The 13865-nt window shown below is 40.5% G+C and overlaps 1 protein-coding gene across 4 annotated transcripts in view; it reads left to right on the forward strand.

The window, feature by feature from the left end:
- Positions 1-2914: 2914 nt before the first annotated feature.
- The window catches only part of CPQ (carboxypeptidase Q), a 147377-nt gene continuing 136426 nt past the window's right edge, over positions 2915-13865 (forward strand). For all 4 annotated transcript variants that reach the window (XR_005953278.1, XR_005953279.1, XM_041413021.1 and 1 more), the window contains exon 1: positions 2915-2978. The gene's annotated coding sequence lies outside the window, so the exon portion shown is untranslated. The remainder of the gene's footprint in view (positions 2979-13865) is intronic.

The following is a 13865-nucleotide window of genomic DNA, read 5'->3' on the forward strand; positions in this document are numbered from 1 at the left end:
ATAGATGTCATAAAATGATAATACCCCTAAACAAGGATAACTGGTATGTTGGTAATTCTTTAGTCTGGTACAGTGTGCTCCCACTTCAAACACCTTTTGTATTTGGTCCTGTGCTGGCAGCTTTTCAAAGGAATCTCATAATTTCTTCCCTCCCCCTCCCTACTTTGCATAATAATTAGTATGTGAATATGCTTGTGATTTCTTCTTATTATTTTAATACGGTCACATTTTAGAGACTTCAATAAAGTTTGGAGGACAACCAAAGCAGTTCTTGCTCCAAAAGCCATGCAGTCTAAATGGAGTGGAAAACCAAAGTACAGCAAGGTAGCATCACTTTGTCACTCCCCCTTCTTTGCAGGGAGAAACCTTGTACCAAGCAATTTCCATCAGAAGAGATTCAGGAGCCACTCAGGCAGTGAGTGTTTTGTGCCTAACAGCACACTCCACCAGTTGCTTCATATGCTGTATAACAGGAGGTGAAAAAATCCAACAGTAAGTAGTGTCCTATGTCCTCATTTTAGGTCGAATTCCCCTTTCCAGGAGCTAGGTAATCAGATAATTCTGGTTATTATTGACATTCATATACATCCAATCTCTTTCTTTAATAGTAAGTTCTTGACTCTGACACTGTTTCTACCAGTATAATCACAGCAGTCTTGTAAAGATGCATCCATACAGAAACCTTCAAGCACCCGATAGGCATTTTATGAGTTCAAGAGTATGTAAGATGGATGACAAAGATGATTTCTGGATGGTGGGGCTGGGATTTTCCCCAGCATAGTAGCCTATAAAGTTTGTGAAACTGATAACAAGACTCCTCAGCTCCAGCCTCTCCCAGATTTACAATTACAGTCCTGAGTAGGGAAAACCAAGCAATCTGAAAGTCCTGAGCTTGTAAACAAATCTATGTATTTAGCGAATAATGCAAAATAGAGAAAATCACCAAGAGGTGGGTATAAGGGAAATACCTTTCCCGAGGCTAAATGGGTATTGATGTGTTTCAAACCTGTAAACAGATTTATGCATGTTGCTGGCTGAAGAGGGGTGGAGCTCTAGGTTTTGCTGTTATGCCTCTTAACTTGCTTTTGTCATTCCTCTGGCAAGGACAGAAGACTAAAGCAGTGAGTTCTCTATCCTCTGACCTGGGACTAATGACAGCTACACCAAGATATCTCCACCCTTCTATTTGATGAAGGAGAAAAAAGAGATGGCCTGACTCTCAACTTCTTGGTATAGAAGGATTAACAAAGGAAGCTAATTAAGGAAAAAATAATGGGAAACCAGTTGGGTGAAGTGATTTAATTTCTAAGGGAGCAAATGAAAAGAAATCACTCTCATGAATCAACCAAAATCCTAAATTTATATACTACAAGTACAGTTTTACATGAGCTTGTTCAAGAAGACATGTCCTATGTTCTCTCTTGCTGAAAGTGAAAAGGAAGGCTGTACATTGGCAGTTACATTCAAGGGTGTTACAGCCAAACTTTGAAGATAGAATATTTTCTTGCATGACTTTCAGTGACATATTTATCACATAAAATCTCTTTCCAGAGGTACAGTACTAGATGGATGCTGACAACTTATAGGGTACTATATGTAAAGAATATCCAGAATGTGCAGCAAAGAAGGAGCCAGACAGGAAAATATCTGACAGCCTTTTCCTTGTGTAACATTTTTGTTGAAGCAGTTGTTTCGTTACCCTCAATGGAACGAGACTCTTAAGGACTGTGGCAGTTTGAGAAATATGTTGTTTCATCCCACCAGCGTGCTTCCTGATCTGAGGACAAAGTTCCAGCTGCAAAAACATACTGTTCAGATGCTGTACTGAAAAATACAAGTGAAAAAATACAAATGAGTCACCTCAAATACAGAGGTGGAGGAGTCAGGTTGGCAGGAACAGCCATTATCTTACAATAATGTGTTTCAAACCCCTCCTCAAGGTACACACCCATGAAGCTCATTAGTGTAACAGTCATTTCACTGAGGCAGAAAGTTCATTAATATTGGAATACAGTGTTGAATATTAGAGGGAAATTCTTCAATGTCTTCCTGCTACAGCAGCTTTTTGGAAATGCACCAAGGGCTTTGATCCTAAAACCCTTACCTCTAAGCACCTGGGTAGTCCCATTGACTTAAACAGAATAAAATGAGAGCTTTAATTCAAGTGTTTGCAGATTAAGACCCATGTTTGTATTTTAAGATCTTATCTACAGAAGAAATTGCACTCATTTACCTAAGTGTTTTATAAACACACCTTTATTTAAATGAGTGCAATGTTACTTCTGCAAGCAGCCACCATCTAAGGAGCAGTGGCCCTGCCTCAGTTCCCAGGAGCACGAAGGCAGGAAAGGCTCTTAGCTGGAAAACATCAATGAACTACACAAGCAAGAATTGCCATGCTCTGAAATACTCAGAAGGATGCTGCGACTGTGCAGCCAGCAGGAAAGGCTCCTCATGCTTCATCCATTTTCCATGTGCCCTTGCACCACTATCACACACTCCCTATAAAAATGCAATCATAGGATCATCACAGCATCACAGAATGGTTTGGGTTGGAAGAGACCTTAAAAACTGTCTCGTTCCAATCTCCTGCCACGGATAAGGACACCTTCCAGTAGATCACCCAGCGCCCCATCCCAGCTGGCGTTGAATATTCCAGAGATAGGGCAGCCACAACTTCTTTGGGAGGCAGCTTCGTCCAACACCTCACCACCCTCACAGCCCCTCGCGGGGAAGGTCTCAGTCCCCTGGAAAGCCCGGTGGTGACGGACGATGTTTTTCAGGCCGCCGGGGCTGGGCGACAGCGGCAGGGCCCAGCCCGCCTGACCTCGGAGCGGGCCACGAGGCCACGGGGCCGGGGGCGCCGGCGGCTCCCAGGAGCGGCCCGGCCCCTCCCAGCCCACGGCGGCTCCTCCTTCCCCGTCCGCAGCCGCCCGGGGTCCGGGCTGTGCCTCCGCTGCCCGATCTGCACTGGGAAGGTGCGTGTTTGCTGTGCCCACCGCCTCATCCTCCTCCTTTTCCTCCTCCTCCTCCTCCTCTTCCTCCGCACAGGGCGTCCGCCCGGGCTCCCGGCGCTCCTCCGCCGGGCTGTAGCGCTTTTTCGGGAGGTTTCTGCTCCGAAGGAGGGGCACCTCGCCGCCATTCCCGGCGCCCGGCTGGGCTCAGCCCGGCTCCTTGTGTTGCGTTAGAGCCTTTGTGCGGCGTGTGCTGCCTTTCCCCACCCTGCAATGGGGCCTTCGCCCGCTGGGCCGCGGCCCCGGTGCTGGCGGCCCTGCCCGGGTCGGTGCGCTGGAGCCCCAGCCTGGCAGCGGGGGTCGGCACCGCCTCGCTGTATCTGCTCTTCGCCCTTGGCTGGAGGGGTGTCCGACACCGGCATGCTCGTACTTCAGGAGCGTGGACGTTCCATCGCGTGACAGCAGCGGAAAAGGATCCGGAGGTGCTTGTCGACAGCTCGAACATGAGCCAGCAGTGAGCCCAGGTGGCCAGGAAAGCCAATGGCATCCTGGCCTGTATCAGCAATAGTGTGGCCAGCAGGAGCAGGGCAGGGATTGTCCCCCGGGGCTCTGCTTAGGGTGCACATCAAGTACTGCATCCAGTTCTGGGCCCTTCAGTGCAAGAAAGACATTGAGGGGCTAGGGCGTGTCCAGAGAAGGACAGCAGAGCTGGAGAAGGGTCTGGAGCACAAGTCCTGTGAGGAGAGGCTGAGGGAGCTGGAGGTGTTTAGCCTGGAGAAAAGACACATGGGGACCTTATCATTCTCTACAACTACCTGAAAGGAGATTGTAGCCACATGGGAGTCAGTCTTTTTTCCCATGTAACAAGTAACAGGGCAAGTGAACATAGCCTAAACTGTGTCAGGGGAGTTTTAAGCTGGGTATTTGGTGGAATGTCACAGAAAGAGTGATTAGACATTGGAATGGACTGCCTAGGAAGTGGTGGAATCACCATCCCTGGAGGTGTTTAAGGAAAGACTGGACGTGGCACTTTGTGCCAGGGTCTAGTTGATGTGGTGATGTTCAGTCAGAGACTGGACTCCAAGATCTCAGAGGTCCTTGCCAGCCTAATTGATTTTGTGATTCTGTGAAACAAAGTCCTGCTCACCTACTTGTTCCTCTTAATATAAAGACAAATATGGACTCAAAGTTGGCAGTCACACAGTGCTTGGGGATGCATGGTCACTGGTAGGCAAAGCATGATGCTCGGCTGTGATCCTGAAGTAAGCAAAAATGACAGCACTGACCAAAAGCTAAAAAATATATAAATGTTTTGAAAATAATATATAAAAATATTTAAGAAACATATAAAGAAGCATGAAAAATATGTAAGTTCTGTGGGCTGAATCAGATTTGACTAAGGAAGCATTAGATGCAAAAGAACCTTTTGAATGTAGTGGTTATATCTGCCAAGTTGTATAGGTGCTCAAAACTGCAAAAGAAAAAATTCAAGATACAAGCACAAGAATTCAGTTTGTGTATTAAGTACTTGGTTTTTTCCTCCAAATTGCAATATTTTGAGGACCTGACTTTCCTAAGTGCTGCACCAAAAGTGCCTGCTCAGATAGTGCCATGCACAAAGGCACCTAAAATCGTAATGTCTTGTTAAGTGAGCCTTAATTTTCAAAATTTGCCTGTCTGTTGTTTTTGCTCTATTCAAAATGAGACTAGTTTTTACTAATTTTTTGTTTTACTAGTTTTTACTAATTGTTTGTGGAGATAGCTCTCTAGAACTGTTGTAGGAGTGTTGTAATCTGTTGATTAAAAGGGAATGTACGAGTGTCTCTTCTTACAAAGCAATACTTGGGGTGGCTGTAGAGCAGACTTCCTGTGTAGAAATTGAATAACTGCTTGTATCTTCATCTATCTGTAATGTATCTCTCTTTTAGCTTGTGAAAATTCATAAGATTTAAGTTAGCTGGCCTTGATTTTGTTCTGGGTAATTTTTTGCAGGGATGAAAACTTTTATTAGAAGTCTTTCTCATGCTTACCTGTCAGTCATTAAAGTCACCTTCTAGTCTTGTCTGCTGCTCCTTCTGTTGGATTATTATTTTTAATAAAATCTCAAACCCTTATTTCCTCAAAGAAACCCCACAAAGCCTACCATGTGCATGAGAGTTCTTACATCCCTTGTTTCTTTATAAATTTTGTCTAAGTCCCTTAAGACATATCCACCCTATGTTGAATAGCATCTATTGTCCTTTGCAGTCAGTTTTGCTTTACTCAAACTTCTGTCTTTCAGATGAAGGCTGTGCAGATAAACTTGGATCACAGCCACCACAGCTTTAGAGATTCATACAAAGCCTTTGTCTTACCTGATCTTGTTTCTTGGTGTTTAAAATACATATAATTCTTTTGAACAGCAAAACAATAAGATACTGAATCAGATAAGAACAGATTGCAAATCTGGGCTGGGGAAGAACAACCTGTCATTGACCCCTGTTGGGAGACATCTGTTAGCAAAAGCTCATATAAATCTGTATTTGTTTTATAACACGATTTTGCAAATGCCTGCATGTCTTTAATGCTGATTTGAGAAAGGAAGCAACTTACAATATCTTACTCTTGATATAATTGCAGAAACTCATAATGCACATGGGAATCTTTTATCTGTTCCTGCTATATTGTATAAAACTTTCTTGTTTTAATGTTGAAAACTTCGCCTTGTCATTTCTTCCTTTCTTCCCAGTTGTGGGAGGATGAAGATGAAGGGTGGCAGTACATCTAAGAGGTAGCAGCTGCAGGGGTGAAATATTTTGCCTAAAGAAGTACTTTGTGGGTAGAAATGTACAAAACGATTACAATCTTGAAGCTCTACAGTTCTTTCTGTTCTGTTTCGACAGGAAATATTATCTGTCAGAAACTGCATTGCAGTAATCTTCCACTTTTTTGTTACCAAATGTCTGCAATAATCTCAAAGTAGTGAAATAAATGTAAATTCTTCCTTCAGCTGACCTCAAGTCACTTATATTTTCACTGTGATGTCAGTAGTGAAGTTTTAACTCAGATTTGTAATCTCTTAAATGCCAATTACTCTATTAAGTCAGTATTTTTACCAGAATCTTTGAAGAATGCTTTGCTCTTTTTTGTGTCAGTTTTACAGTACAAGAGAAAATTCTGTGTGAGCTTGAGAAAAATGCTACCCTTGTTAGCCTGTAAAGAATGTTAGCCTTTTAAAAAAAATGGCAATTTGGGTACGTTGATCTTACAAGAGACTTCGTTTCTGATATTGAGATAGAGAGAGTGGATCAGTGGTGGGAGGTTTACTTTTAATTAATTTATTTATCTATCTGTCCATCTACCTGCCGATTTTTTTATTTAATGAAGAATATTCAGACACCTGGCTCATTTGGATTCTTTCTTTTTTTTCTGTACTGATATTAATAATAGTAATATTTGATCAGACTCAATAGGACTAATTAACATAGGTCTCTTTTATGAATTTTCTCCACAGTGGATGAGAGAAAAATATAGAAATCCCTTTGGTGCTGTTGCTGCAAGGAGAGACTTGATAGAAATGTCTAGTGAATAGACATGTAGATTAAAATACATCTCTAAGAATTTATGTATTTTGGCAAAGTGTTTTAGTGTACTACACACTGCAGTCAGAGGTATGGCAAAAGACTTGTGATCTTACAACCTGACTTTAAGAAAATACTAATGCTGTTTTAAAAAAGAAAATATATCAGTCAAAGTTATCTCAATTCTCTAAGATAAATTTTAAATCAATGATCATTATGTTATAGTAAGAAGAGATTAATCTCAGGTCACCTATCATAGACATTCCTTACATCATAGGAGTTATAAACAACTAAGATTATTTTAAACTTGCCTGAGTGACCATCTTGCATTCAGTACAACAGTGAGAGTTTCTGCAGGCTCAGGATTTGCCCAAACCTGATTTCTGACCCCACATCTTGTCCAACTGAGAATTGTTGTCACCCTTTTAAAGCCTGTTTTAGTACTGATATGGGAAAACAGTCATGGGTTTAAATCTGTTGTCTATGTGTTTGGGCTTTCTTCTTTCTTTCTTTTTCTCAAGTTGCTGGTTAAGGTGATTGATCTTTTACTTAAATGTAATGAAATTACATTTCCTGCTCGAATACACTGTATGAAAGGGAATGAGACCACTCTTCTGTCCTCCCCAAACTTTTCTAGCTTTCATCTGCTACATGTACATTGATACACTGTGCCTTTAATTTTTTTTTAGTTTTTTTTTTTTCAGAGGAGGTACTTGACTATCAATTTACCTAAGGCAAGTGAGTAAAAAGGAATTTTGTGTTTCAAGTAGCCCCACAAAAAGGGGCTTATATAATATTATGCACGTGCCAATAGCAATTTGAGAAATAAATGTTCTTTTTTGAGGTCTTAAAATATGATCTGAGCCAATAGGCTCCGTTGGGAAAGCATCCACTATTTTATCTGTAACATTTACAGACCAGAACTTAAATTTGATTTGTCTTAAATGGTTTTCCCTTCTACTCTGCACACGTTTTGAGATTAGTGTTTCTGATTCTGTTGGTTTATACTGTCCTGAATCACAAGGCTGATCTTCTAGTTCTCTCTCTGGTCATGTTCTCCTGTACAAAACACAAGTCCTCTTTTGTGGCAGACTATGAAACACTTCTTGGAGTTTTAGTTTAATGAAAATCTATTGCTTTGGAGCAGAAAGTATTGTAAGCTACTAATTTCTTTGAGATTGACCATATGATCAATCATTAAGAATGATTCTGTATGTTACTGCAGCGGGCTATTAATATTTTCTCCTATGACAGCTAGGTAAAGCAGACAAGTGCAATACTAATCTCAGGTAATCTGTTCAGTGCTGTTGAAAAATACATAGAGCAGACAATTTCTACCTTTGCAATGGACTGTGAGATACCCAAGAAGGAAAACAAAGTCAGCTTGGTTTTAATTACTTGTTCAGTTTGGTTGTCTTGAAATAGCTGTTGAGTTAGGGATCTCTAGAGGATTTTCAGGTGAAAAAAGTTTCAGAAATAGACTTGGAAAATTCTATGCAGGCTCTGGGTTACTGCCCTTGTGCATTTTACCTGCAGCTGCTGTAGAGTTTTCCACCCTAGCCACCCAAGTGGCCTTTGGTCAGCCATTCTCACCCAGGTGCAGTGAAAGAGCAGAGCTGTCTGTTCTTCAGAGCCCAGGGACTTCTGCAGTGCAGTCTTCCTTTAAGTAGTACATCTTTGTCTTCTCTTTGGCAGTAACCTCCCAGTAGTAATGCTCATTATTAATTTCTACAAACAAAGCAAAATCGCTTTTTATGGATTGGTTCTCAGCTGCTGATCAGGTGGACAAGGTTCTGGTGCAAGTGAATGTCAATTGAAGGGCAAACCGACTGTAGCTGGGATCAAGAGGTACTTAAGCCACTACTGATCCAGATCTGTGTCCCACTCAGTCCAGGCTGGTAAAATACACAAACACTGATTTTAATATATGTTGCTCCAGCATCTGGAGTCTGTGATTTGTTCTTCATTTTGGACTTAGTTTATAGCTGAAGAGAAATCTTGCAGAAAGAGGGGTAGTGAGCAGGAATGTCTCTGTGGCTGCCCTTCAGAGAGTTACTGAATGAGGGCAGATGGTGCTTGTCTCCAGCAACATATGCCACCCAAGTCAGCAGATATATTTTGCTTTGCAGTGCTCTGTGGTGTACTCTGCAGTTGTTAGAAGACCTGGCATAGCCAAATGCAATGTATCCAGTACAGATGGATTGTACTGGGCTCTTTGGTAGTTGTACAGGGTTGGACTGTTCAAGCAAATCTGGCAATGAAAGAGGCTTATAAGAAATATTGAGAGAGACTTTTTAACGGGGCATCTTGTGGTAGGACAAGGGGTAATGGTTTTAAACTAAAAGAGTAGAGTTTGACTAGAAATAAAAGACATTTTTTATACTGAGGGCAATGAAGCTCTAGAACAGATTGTCCAGAGAGGTAGTAGGTGCTCCATTCCTGGGGACAGTCAAGGTCAGGTTGGGTTGGGCTCTGTGCAATCTGATCTGTGACCCTGCTTGTTGCAGGGGAGTTGGACTGACCTTGAGCATGTGTTCCAACCCAAACCATTCTATCACTCTCTAGTGACTTTCCTGAAAATCCAGACCAGAGCAGTTGAGCAGTTGAAGACAGGAATGGGAACATAGAAAAGTTCCTTTGAAGAATCTTACATAAAAATAACTGTTGGGAGCTTATCAGTATGTGAACTCTAAATTAAAAAAAAAAATAGATGTGCACTGGATAAATAAAAATTAGAGTAGGCCCCTGTCTAATGTTACCTCTCCAAATGATCAAAATGAAACATGCTGTCTTCCATCGCCTGTCCCTACATGCAAGTGACATAGGAAGGATGAAAGTCAACTATTTTCCCTGGAAAAAAATTTCAGCTGTGATGCAATAACAATTGGGCTGTTTGCTGCAAGCATCACTGCAACTGTGGATAACTGTGTAAACACAGCTGCTCTTCTGAAAGCAAAAGGTAACTGCTATAAAAAGGGCCTTAATCTAGGAATTAAATAGGATGGTAAACTTGAGAAATGTAGGCTTCTTGCTGATCTTGCTTGCTCTCCAGGTGTTTAAGTACTTTGTGCCCAATAAGTATGAGTTGTTGGTGAATTAAGGGGTGTAGAGTTATTGTTGCCATCAGATCTGTTTCAGGGAATAACTGGGAAGTTGTCATAGGGGAGCAGAACCAAAACATAAGTGTAGTCACATGTGGTGAAATCATCATCCTGAAAGGATTAGCCCTTCATGAAGAAGTCAAAGATGCTTTTGAGTGAAGGAGCATTAGTAACTTCATGTGAACTCTATTTTCATCAATTGCCTCTGCTTGCAAGCTGATGTATGTGATAAAATGGAAACCAAGTGTAAGTCATTCTCCAGTACCAGTTCCATTTTAATTTGGAATTGCTTTTAATTAATCAAGAGACTGACATTTGCAACATCTGGATTTACTGAAGGATGCAGAGGCTTAATTTTTAACTCACACTAGTAACAGTCAGAGTCCCAAATGTTTGATAGTTGCTTTTTTCATGCTGTGGATAAAGCCCTCTGAATTTGATGTAGTTATGACTGAGCAGTTGTGTGGGTTTGAAAACCAACATTTATAGCTAAATCAAAGTAGACTGCTCCAAGTGCTTTGTTTCTTCAAGCTTTTGTGTCCTCAGTGGTTGGTCTTGTGACTAGAAACAATTTAAGGCCATGTTCCCAAAGCTCGTGCTTGCAGAAAGCTATTTTGGAGGGAGAACCAAAGCCAGAGATGTCTTAATTCCCTGAGCTCTCTGCTCATTTTGATAGCACTGTATATAAATATCAATTTAAAGAGTGTCAAAAATAGTTTCACTTTTTGCCATAACTTGTCCTGCAAAGCCAGGAGGAGTTTGTGGCTGTCACCTGCAGTAGCAGAAGGATAGGAGGAGCAATGTGGATATGGAAGTGAAGCTGTGGGCTCTCTGGACTCTCTTTGGCTGAAGTCTCTGTGTGCTTCCTGAGCTCAGGTGCAGTCACTGACCTGAGCCTGGTGTGTTCTTGTCAGTGCTGATGGGTTGGTTTTCTCAAAGGCAACTTTGGAGTTTGGGAGCTGGCACCTGTGTGTTTGCTTTGCCTTGTGCAGTCTGAATTGTGCAGAAGTATTTAAGATCTAGGAGGAAACTTCTGTCTGTTTTGTTTCCTCCCATACTTTCTTGGCATAATCTCATCTCTGAGTATTATTGTTCAGGTCCACTATCAGAATCATGTGTAACGTCAGGGAGATGTCTTAACATTTGCAGAGGGTTGATCACATTCTGTCACTGTCTGCTTCGTATAATTAGTGTGTTTACTCTATGGTATATTTGGGGGGAGGTGGTTGTTTGTGATTTTTGGTTTTTGTTTGTTTTTTCCTTTTCACTTTAATTGCCAGTTGACATTTTGTAATGTGACCATTTGCTTCAGTGCAGCAAGCTTTTGATGAGCTGTTCTTGGTAGTGTCAGAAGAAAGGGGCTGAGTGGTTATGCTAATGTCTTTCATGTGGCAACTGAAGCACTTGGAGGTGTCACTTCTGGGTCCCTCCTCTTCCAGTTGCTGGTTCATTTTGTCTGTAGTTGTGAGACGTGTGTCTGTCAGCATGTCTGTGCAGTGAGTAGCACGGGGGACCCTGATGATAACAGGGGTGTGTTGAGCATTTATCAAAATTTAAAAAAAAAATTAAAAATAAATGAATAGTGATATATGTCTGTTGTCCTGTCTGTTGTCCTAGCTGGCTTTTTTATCCTGCAATAGCAAAATGGTTTGATAACTTTTGTCTTTTAAATGGTAGTAAAAAGTAATTAGAAGCTAAATACAGAATCAGATCTGCCTTATGCATGGTAAGTGTAGTGCTTCATGATCAAATGTGTGCTGCACTGGGGTGTCGCTTTGATGAAAAAGTGGTGCTGGAGCTTTCTTCCACATCAGAAAGAGGTCTGGTTTTGCTAATTTATTTCTCAAAATTGGCTAAAACCCAGATTTCTCTCAAGCTCTTTAAGTAAAGTATATTTATCTTGCTAGCAGTCTGTTACATTCAAGCTTTTAGAGATTTTTTCTTTCTTTCTTTTTTTTTTCCCCACATTTCATTGCATTCTGCAGTTGGACGGTGGCTCCAATTGTACATTGCCACTGAACTGTAGCCACTTGTTTCTGATGCTGATATGTTGGAATACAGTGTGATATTTGAGTACCTCATGCTCTAGTGAACATGATGAAATCATAAATGACATACTTCCTAATATATCTCATCGAAATTAATATCTTTTCCCACCCTTAATATAAGTAAAGAAATGTGTGCATCATAAAGATAATTTTTCTGTCAATTGTAATGAGAAATTCTTGATCCTTCACTTTTTTGTATAGTTTAATTTACAAATTTTTGTTGCTTTGGAAAGGGAAGATTCAGTGGGTGTATCCTACAATAAGGAGGGAAAAGACTAAAACAAAAGTTCTGAACAAATCTAGCAATGTGTTGACCAGACTTCTCAGCTTCACAAAACCATTAGATTGCTTTTTGTTGTAGCAGTATGAGGAATTTACCTTTTCTTGTGACTTGTAGAGAAAGACTGTATGCAAAAACATGACAAATGAAACACTCAAAAAAGTTACAGTTATTTTCATCTGGAAATTTTGTTTATTAATATTCTTAAATATCTTATATTCAGCATTACTGAATGATTATTGACATAATTTGGAATTATGGTGCTACTTACAGTTTGTACACTGGGTTGTAGATGTATGAAGTGAAGTAGCTAAAATGGTCACATACTTTTGAAAATGTTGGTGTTGCCCTTTTTTGGTCTTTTTCTTTAAGGTGTTTAATGTGCATAGCTTTTCTCTGAACCTGCTGACTTAAAATGAGAAGTTTTGTTCCATATGCAAAGCAAAAAGTGCTTTGTAGATGTGTGGTTGTAGAGGCATATTATTCTTGTAATATATGAAAATGATAAGAATTTAACTTAAAAGTTTCTAATTCTGAGGTGGTATATAATATATATGTAGCTGCAAATATCTGGTGCATTTTTTGTTAAAATTAATTAGAAAAGTTAGTCTGTTGCACTCCTCTAATGCATAACATAATTAGTAACTCAGGTTGCTTAATTTAGTGGTTCATTTTGGCAAATGTCCTGACCCTTAGTAGTGTAATATGTAGTTGTCTTTAAAACTGAGATTTAATTGTTGGAAGGAGAAACTCAAAGTATTTAGATTTTCTGGCCAAAATCTGGAGCACACACGTGTTCTGTGGGACTGAACAGTCTTCTGCTGGAATGCTGCTTGAAGGCACATCAGGAAGTACCTGCAAGTGCCAGATGCATGGCAGTGGGATTCCTTTTGGCTTTCACAGGAGTGACAGACCAACCTTTGACAGTACCAGCCCTGTACTGACTGTTGCTAACAGAACTTGGTTTGTTCCTGTTACGTCTGTCCATCAATTTTAGCAGCTCTTGCTATCCAGAGGTGTGGATTGATCATTTGCTCATGGCTCATACCTTCTGTCATAGGCTTCCTCCTGCTAGGGAGGTAGGTTTCATCATTTGGCTGGATGCAGTCTGCCAGCATTTCAATAAAAACTCAGAAGGAAAATACTTAATATCCAATTTGCAGGAATGATTTAACTTAATACAGGATGTAAGATGTCTTGTTGAACATGTTTTCAAAAAGAAACTTAGTTTAGAATTTTGGGTGCAAGAAATTTAAGCATAAGGTTGTGAGAGAAGATTTCTGTGGTTAATTTGCTTCCTTAAAAAGGGAGCCCTTTTCACCTGTAGGAAAGGCTGACACAAAAATATGCAGTTCTGAAGAGTTTGTGTCTCAGTAGTTTAGGAAATTTGTGAAACAGTAAAGATACCTGTCTCACTTTTTACACTAGGGCAGTAGTGGATTTGGGTGAAGCTGAGCGTAAAACTACAGGTAGTATAATTGTGGCCCTGTTCTTGTATGTGTTGATTTATTTGTCCAAAATCATTCCCTCCCCCTCTCCTCAGCTGTCTTTCAACATTATCAGCTGGCTTTAGCTATACATTTTGCCATGTAATGTAATATGTAGAACACTGTATTTTGGTGTCATTGTTTCCTAACTGCCTTCCATTCATTAAGTATTTCTGTTCTCTTCAATTCTCATCTAAAAATCCCACTGAATTCCAATCTTTGCCTCTGAAAAGATAATGTATTCCCTTTTGAGAGCTGTATTTTCCATGCTTATTAAGAAGAATAATATCAGCTGTTCTGTGGCAGAGGCATTGTTCAGTGCTTGTGGGTTTTTGGGGTTTTTTTTGTTATTCTTAACTTAATTTTTGTCTGGACCACACCACTTCTTAGAGAAGTAGCTGGCTGATCATTTCTGTGGCTTTGCTGATACAGAAT

Source organism: Onychostruthus taczanowskii, unplaced genomic scaffold, assembly GCF_017590055.1.
Source record: "Onychostruthus taczanowskii isolate IOZ18803 unplaced genomic scaffold, ASM1759005v1 scaffold4, whole genome shotgun sequence".
NCBI lineage: Eukaryota > Metazoa > Chordata > Aves > Passeriformes > Passeridae > Onychostruthus > Onychostruthus taczanowskii.